This window comes from Monopterus albus, unplaced genomic scaffold (genome assembly GCF_001952655.1).
Source record: "Monopterus albus unplaced genomic scaffold, M_albus_1.0 scaffold2.1, whole genome shotgun sequence".
Classification (NCBI taxonomy): domain Eukaryota; kingdom Metazoa; phylum Chordata; class Actinopteri; order Synbranchiformes; family Synbranchidae; genus Monopterus; species Monopterus albus.
In genome coordinates, this window is record NW_018127882.1 from 5,539,022 (window position 1) to 5,548,331 (window position 9,310).

Genomic DNA, 9,310 nt, shown 5'->3' on the forward strand with positions numbered 1-9,310 from the left:
TTTGCATTTCCATAAGTGGGGTAAAACTATGGAATAATTTAAGTGTGGACTTAAAAAATAGTAATAGAATTGACGAGTTTAAACGTAAATATAAAGGAGTGTGTTAATCAAGATATATGCAAGAACAGGCTCAATGATTATATTTTGTAAACCATTCTTTAGTATATCAATTGTGTGATTTAAAAATGTTAACACTGTTATATTCTTTTTTAGTATAATGTGTGTGTGTGCAGAAGTGAATCATTTATTGCTTGCAAACCAATGATGGTAAGATGATGTCATGGGGTAGGACTGGATAAGTCTGACTTCTTCCTACTCCATTCAAGCATGTACTAGCTATAAGCAAATTGATATTAAATTATGTGTAAAATTATGTGTGTTGTCATATCAACTGTTTCTACATGCTTGAAAGAATAAATCTTATCAAATCATTTGTCATATTGAATCAGGAAGTAACAAGTGTACTCAGGTATCTTACTTAAGTACAAGTAACAATAGCACAGAAATTATCAATCAGTCTGCCTCAAATACTTTTGAAATGCATACTGTATGTTGTCTAGGTCTGTACAGTCAAGGTTTATCTCACCTTTGTCTTCTTTCTTTACTGCTGCCATAAAAAACACACACTATGGACACTGTGTTTCAGATGCTGCCACTGAAGCTTCCTGTACTGTGACCTCATACCCTACTTTTAACCAACAATATATTTAGTCACAGTGTTGCATATTGTGAGAAATAATGCCCCCCATGAGTCTTGTACTGTCTTGACTAGCTGTAAAATACCAACATTTATGAATGTTTTAGAGAATTTGTTGTCACTTAATGATTTTTTTCTCTATTATTGATTCCAGACTATGAGATAAACACATTCTCATATTGTCAGTATTTCATTAGACCAGTAAAAGCAACAACAGTAATAAAGGCAGTCAGAGCAATTAGATGATTATGTAAAGATGAAAATGAGACATCATTGCCACAGTCACAAACAGCTGTAACTTGGACTCTATCTCCACTGTGTGGCCACATGAGGAAATGATTCATCCTTTTTCACCATACTTTGCTTTTTGAGAACAACTCTGCTTCTCCTGTGCTTTCCCTGCACGCCAAAGCACTGGATCAGCTGCAGTGTAAATGAAGGACCTAATTTCAAGAAATCAAAGAAATGTATAGCAAGAAGGTACATAATAAATAACTGTAGGGTCATTACAGGGGTCCTTGGAGAGGCGACAGTGGTGCGGCGGGTAGAGCAGTCATCTCCCAACTGGAAGTTTGAAGGTTTGAATCTCGGTGTCTGCAGTCCACATGTTGAAGTGTCCTTGGGCAAGACACTGAACCCTGTTGACTGTGATGGTGGCGTGTACGTACGCAGCAGCCCGGGGCCCTCGGCTCCAAACGTAATTTCATTGTATGTGTCACAATAAATAAAGCTTCTTATCACATTATATATTTCTAGACCACTCAATGTGACTGAAATCAGCACAATAGGGTATACTGTCCCAGACCTGAACTTTCTTTAATGCAGTAGAATTCAAGTTGATGAAATCTCACCTCAGGGCAATTTTGGTAGCTGCTTTGGAGCTTTCCATCAGATCACTTGGCCCCCCTGAATATCTCCTTTGCAAAGGTAATATTGCATCATATGGTCAAAAACTTCAGAGCAGCCAATCAAAGGATTATTTTGTCAAGTGAAGTTTCCAAAGGCAAATATAATCAACTTTAAGTCTGAAATGAATTCTAAAAAATATATCAATTGTATGTCACTGAGCAGGGTGTCCCAACAGTTGCTTATCCTTTCAGAGGGACTGGTTTCCTGTGAAAATCACACAGATAAGATAATAAGATAATAAACTACAGTTTCAGGGTCACATACTGTCTGGTGGATTCCAACAAGAGGATAAAAATTGTTTATTTTTTAATACTTTGGGTGCATCTGAAACAACATTGCTTATGGACAGAATCATAGGAAGTGTTATTTTGGGCACCTACTTTCATTCTCTTCTTGCGCAGACCTACCTACCTACAGGAGCAACTGGTTGCTGTAATTCAATGTGTGTCCGCATGGTGGCAGCCCAGTAACATTAATACAATGTCACAAACTTGTTGCGCTGAGGTCAAAACACTGGAGCAAGGCTACGTATAGCTGATTACAATAAGTCTCAAATTAAACCTGTATAGCGTTTATTTCTGTCAGAATTCGTTTTTCAAGGACAAAGCCATAAGAATTACTTTGAATGTTACATATGCAGGTTGGTCCTTTAAAGGTTGTGTTTGATAAGATTTTAGAATTCACATTTTTAGATGAATGCAGAATCCAAAAAGGAAAAATTAACATCAAATTTAGGTATATGAATGTACATTCAGATGTATTTCAGGACAGACAGATAATAATAAAAATTATATCAGTGCCTTGAGCAGTTGCATGGAAATTATAATTTTATTTCAAAGTGAAAGTAAAGCTTTTAAACTTTTGGGAATAGAGGGAATAATGTTTATTTATTAGTTTGTGATTGTTTCTTCTTGTTTTCCTTTAAGCAGAGGCATTTTATTAGCACTGATTAATTTAATACCAGCAAATATTTCAGGGGGAGATAATTAAGCATTTTTAACATCTTAAACATTTGGAGTATTTAGAATTCAAATCATGTCTTTTTACATGAGATGACTGTGGATGGTTCTGTCTCTTGGTCCTGAATGAAGTGTACAGCATTCCTTTGCTGGTTTTTCCCCTGTGTGTCTCATTCGTAGTTCTGAATTTAAACTGACAGCCCCTGTGGAGGAGTTGGGAGACTTCCCCAGCCATCTGTCTTGGAGCCCCCCCCCCTTCAACACCCCCTTCCCTCCCTCCACGCATCCCTCATTCCCACACTGGGTCTTTGTCAGCAGTTCCTGTCCCTGGACTAGGCGTGGCGTGCGCAGGGGCTGGGGCGACCGTGGGTGCTTTCAGAGGCACCTGCAGATGGGACAAAGGGCCAAGGGTGCTGGGGCTGAAGACAGATTGATGCTTTGTGCACTGAGGCTGGAGAGAGCGAGAGAGGGAGAGAAAGCAAGAGAGAGAGAGGGTGGAGGGGGATAGTTAGCTGAGAAGTTTTTAGGGTGAAGATTTTCAGGGGAGAAGGGGTGGGTTGGGGGTACAGGGGGAGGTCTGTCATTCCAGTCTGTGTGAGTCCAAGCTTTGGAGGACCCGGAGAGATTGACAGCTTTTGTGGACAGCATCTCTACACAATGCTCATGCTTTAATGGGCAGTAAAGCTAGAGTAGTGCTTTGGGGAAGATTTGGAGGTTAGGTGGTGCTTGGTAGTGGTTGCGATGGTGGCAGTGCAGGGAGGCTAAGGGATGGGGGCCAAAGGCTTTACTGCTTTGCTTGGTGGGGACCAATTCATGGGTATTCAGTCCAAGGCTCGTTATTCACTGAATGCATCCAGTGGAGGAATGCAGCAGCATCAATTAGAATGTGTTAGCAGATAGCAACGCCGGGAAAAAAAACCTTTCTCCCCCTTTTGCTCAGAGGACAACACAGTCCCACTATAGGAGGTGTCAGAGCCACAAAGCCTTTTTTGTGGGTCTCTCTCCATTACATTACCAGTGCAATATGTAAGGTGGGGACTCTTTTGATTTCAATTAAGTGGAAAAAACACTAAATCCTATTTTTATTCAGCAGGGATAATGGTGTTATACTCTATAAAGGTCTTTAACTACTTATCTGTGGCTTAAAATCTTCCCCAGCTCCCTTTTCACTCCACCTCAGTGTCTTACTCTCATTGGGGGCATTATATTTATTCAGTGGTGGAGAGTCAAAGACAGACGGTTAAACAGAGTTGCTTGTAGCCTTAACTGCCGCATCACTTCTAATTGTGTATCAGTGGGTCAGTGGTTTGTTGTGTTGTCCCCCTGTAAGAAAGAAAGAGTGGATATGAATTTAAACAGTATCTGGTAAGGCATTGTTTAGAGTGGGCTCAGGCCACCACTTCAGGCTCAGAGGGCCTTTCAGAAACAGAGTTTTTTTCTATAACTTTCAAGACAGTGATATAAAAGAAGAGGAAGGAGTGGAAAACTGTGATGGTGATCACATGTCAGGGTTGACACACCATTCTGTTATATGAATGAAGACAGGCCAGCCGTGCATGCCCTTCGAACTAATTAGGCTTCACTTAATTGAATGCTTTTTCAGGTTGCACGCAGTAAGCACATTTTGTATTTGAAAACAATGAAAATAGCTTTAATTTCAATTAGCCATGTCCCTTAGTTTTTCTCACTAAAACATTCCTACTAAATTTCCAATTCATGCTCCTTGTGAGAAATTTAGAAAACAGGCTTCATCGGGAAAAGGCTGTTCTGTGGTGACTAACTTGAGCAAACTGATTTTTAAGTTTTCCATCCATGCACTCAGCATCCATTTTGTCTCCAATTTCCTTGCTTTTAACACAAGATGATACAGATGGCATGTGTGCTGAAATGGAATTGGGAATTTTTGTTCTCCTTAGGTTTAATGAGAACTAACTGGCAGGAACCTCTTGTAGAAAGGTGTAGATTTCAATATGAGCAATTATGCTTCATTTGAAGCCAAATGAGCCAAATTTGCATCCTCTGAAAAGGGAACCAGAGTTAAACTGTATGAAAAGTGCAGTAAATTGGGGCAAACATCGCAACGTGCAGAAATGCATCTCCGCTGTAATTGTGTAATTGTAGAAGAGCTCTAAACGGGCAGCCCAATTAAACTTGCTTCTTCTACAAGGCTAAGAATTGGCAGGTTATTATGCAGGGAAGTATGAGCACATTTAAATAGCTGCCTCCTTCATGGGTGGGGATGGAGGGTGGGATCATTTGCAGCAAAATGGAATATCTGATCAAATATGGACAGATGTCTTCATACATGTGGAGCGGCTGTGAATTGGACTGGAAGAGGCTAGATAGATGGATGGCCTCCTCTAAGAGATAGAGCTTCCTGCCCTGAGTACTGAGGGGGCACAAGAGGAAGAGGGTGAGAGAGGGGGAAGGTTAGGCTCTCAGTGGGGGGAAACATTTCCCTGAAACACCAGTTGATGGGTTTCTCCCACAAAGGGCGGAGTGACGCAGTCTGCAATGCTGCAAAACAGCCTGGTCTCTGTCTGGATTAGGCCCTGCAGCACACAAAGAGGGGCTCAAGTAAACGGTTCATGAATGTTGATTAATTGATGCCATTTTTGCAGTGTGCCATGGAGATTTAGAGGGTAGGGGTACATGAGGGCGGCCGTGTGTAAGCAGAGAGAACTGTGGGCTGAGGTTGGAAATATAAATGGTTGCTATAGATCATAGACTGACACTAGTTTGATTCATAACTTTTGCAAAGAGTCCTGAATCTCTCTGACTTCAATAAGCATGACAGTTTGCCAGTATGTACTTCAAAGAGCTCAAACAAGCTGGCACGCTGTGACTGTCTTTGGTCTCTGTGTGCTTTTACTCTCGATGGTGTTGTCAGATGTGCCCAGCTGGCACAATGAGCAGCTCAGGTGGCAGAGGCAGTAAGGAGGTTCCCACGATGGGGTTTAGGGGTACAGGTGTCCTGGGAGAATGAGGGTGGCCCCGGGCAAGGAGGGGTGAAGCACTGGCCCGTAGCTCACCTCAATGGAGGGATCCCAGGGGCCAACTCAATAGCCTGGGTTCCACTTGATGGAGAGAGAAAGGAGCGTTTCAGCCACTGCCCAGCAGGAAAGATCTGGTTGTGGGAGACCTCTTTCAGGACTCACTGTTTGTCTGAAGGCTGTCACAGCAGATGAGTACTCAGCAAACAGCGTGAACAAGGATTTGAACCAGAAAACCAACAGAGCCTTGACAATATTGTGATTGGGCCTTGTCTCTTTAGAGGGGGCTGAAAGCCGAACTGAGAGCAGTAACAAGTGCACATTCAGAGCAGGACGGGGATGTCTTTGGGCTGTGTTTTATGGTGTTGGGGCCTGTATGTAGTGGATAAAGCAAAACCATGTTAATCTCCCTTTTCTCTCATCTAAAAGCAGAATAGGAGTGAACCTGTGGCACTTTAATGGTCTAACCAACATCATTGTTCAGTCTTGTAAAGTCAAACGTGAATGAGACCTCTGCAGCAACTTGACCAAAGCATTCTTTAAAAATGTGAAAATAAGCACTGCAACAAAAAGTTACATCTAATTTATTTATGTTCTTTTCTTGGGTGCTTTGCCTGTTATCAAAGGGCTTTTTTAATGACCCTGCTGCGGATGCCATTTAGATGATTACTTTGATTACAGTGTTCTGCAGCCTCTTTTAGTGTTCCTGCTTCACCTGATGGAGCAATATAATATTTACAGTGCCTTTGTGAGAAGCTACAAAGTACCTATTAACCTACAACACAGTTTAGGCAGTAATTATGTATCTCTGTCCGCTTTGGAATATATCTCTTTAATATACTATATATGAATACACATAACAGTGCATGCACATATCTACACAGTAGCCAGATACAGTTGAACCTGAATGTTTGCTCACTAATCATGACTCACACAGACAAACATGCACCTTTGGCTTGTCACCCGGTTCCCTCCCAGAAAAAGGATTAAAAGAAAATCTGCAGATGGTAGTCTAACTACCACATACTGATGGACCTATAGACAGTTGTTCTGGGAAAAACACTTTCAGACCGTGTCCATATAGGATTCAAAATAATAGTGATACAGTGAAGTATCACAAGTGCCTTGCTTGTTTAATATATGATTCAAAATCTGTTAGTTTGAACCAGTGTTTTCACACCAACAGGTTTGATCATCTATTCATCAGCCACTGACAACAAACATAAAACAAACAGATTATATGCTCCAGCTTTGTTTCCCTTCTGACTTTGTACACATTTATTGGCCTATTTATCCATGTGATGGTGAGTGAGAGGAGCATACAAAGAGCAATGTTGTCTTTTGGAGGAGTTGGGGTAACTTTGAAGGTTTCTGAAGAGAGAGGCTTGTGATGGAATGGGCCGGGAAGGACTGTGACTTCTCCATTGAGAGTGGAGGGGCACGCTGGATTAGCTTGATTTGCCTGTGAATGGGAGCTTTCCATTATTCTTGTTAGGGAGCTGTCACATCGAACTGAGAAAGTGAAAACCTCCTTTTATCAACCTTTTCCAAGTGAAACTGAACAGGCAATCAATAACTGAATTCAGGCCCAAGGGAAAGTCAAGCAGAATGATATGGGTCTGTTATAAAGAGGGTATTTGTCAAACTGCTAATGGGAAAAAGCAGATAACAGATGTAATTGTGGCTCCAGATGCTGTTTAGTATAACAGAAAACTGAGAATAAAGAAATGAAGTCATAGCACCACAAATAAAATGGGTTCTAGGAATTGTTTAGTACTAGTAATAAAATAATTATTATTATTTAATTACCTCAGTACTACTACTACTACTACTACTACTTGTAGAACTGCCACTACTTCTAATTATAATCATAATATGTATTAATGATAATTTTAAGAACATTTTGTGGTAACAAAACAAGACAAGTGACACAGAATAGTCAAGAAACAGTCAACAGTCCATGCATTTTAATGTCTTCTGCAAAAAAATTTGACACAAACATTACAAACCTTTAAAAGAAAAAGAAAAAAGAAATAGAGCAAATATTTTCCTACATTTAATTGAAAATTCATAATACTTTGATTAGATTTTAAATAAATAGCTTAAGACATTATACACTCATGTATGCATATAGGTATAATTATTGGTAAAATGTCACAAAATATTATATTTATTGATAATATTTGATCATATTATGATTACGATCATTTGGAAATTTGTTCATAATAGAACCCAACCACTATTACAAGACCAAACAAACTCAGAGTGGCTCCGTTTTTATTATATGAATGAGGCCATATTGTTTTGGAGTTTCATTATATTGACCTTATTGTGCCATTGTGCTTGTTCTGACACCATGATAATGCCTGAATACAGAGGGAATTATGCTCTGTATAAATAGATCCCATAGTCAAGGATCACTTCAATTATCCCTCTACACATTGACAACATGAACAGAATAAAAACTAAAGCCTTAGTCCAAGCTGGTCTCAAGGCACTCTTCAAACATTGTTTTGGCCATTGTTGGAGGGGCAGAGGAACATCATCAACATCAATGGTAATAGAGCAAAGAAATACATTCATCTGATACATTAACCTCTTTTATACAAGCAAAGCATTAACTGAGAAAATAAAATAAATGTAAATTGTATAATTATAGCTACTTCAACTAACTACAATTGTTTGCATGTTTATTTGACTTTAATCATGTTGCACACACTGTTTTAAATATTTTTTAAAAGCAATTTTCTATCATATTAAATTGTGCAAATAATTATGGTGAAGGGCTTCCCACATCTGAACCATTCATCAGCAAATTTTCTCATATTGCTGCTCCCAATTTTTACGCTGGATGGAGAAAATGAATCGCATAATTTGGCCTCATCAATCAATTTAGTAATTGACGTCTTAATCATTATACAGTTAATTGAGCACCTTGATTGTTGCCTGTCATTGTTCACGGTACCCAGATACATTGTCCAGCTCCCAGCTTGCACTGGTTTTGGGGAAATATAACAAAAAGCATGAATTTTGTTGCTGTAAAATTCTGTTGTAGTTATACCACACTTCAAAATATTTAGAAAACATTATAAGGCAAAAGGTGATTTTGATTACACATCTTATAAATTGCTGCTGTTTTGGAAAACTAACTCAAAAATAATGGTATAATGATTTTGTTGAGTGCTCTATTCCTGCCAGTAAGAGTATGTGAGGTTTTCATCAGCGTAATTGTCATCCATCCATCTTCTGCACACAGTGAATTGATAACAAGCTATGAAAAATGACTTGTGGCTGTAATGAGTGTCTCACTTCTGAGTGCTAACCAGGTTCATAGCCCTCTGTGGAACAGTAATTCCCTATTTATTCCACTCCACTGTCTTTTCTCCACCTCATATACCCTCTTACCTTCACATTATCATATAATAAATCCGTCTTTCTCAGTGCAGGCAGTCCTGATGTTAGTTAAACACTAAAGGCCCAGGGCCAGGCGACGAAGGCTGCAGAGGCCACGTGCTCCATCTCCTGAAGCCGGGGATAGGTGTAGGTTAGCAGTCAGGCCTCAGGGGGACTGTGGGGTAACAGTCCTTAATTGAGTTACAGAATACTTTAATTGTGACTGTTTCCCACATTACGCTTCACACAGAATATATTCCACCAAGGGGGGAAAAAACCCCACTCAGATCCAGCCCTGGAGTGCAACTGCGAGGCAATTATCATCAAGCACCCCTGCATCTGTGTACAAACAATCCCAC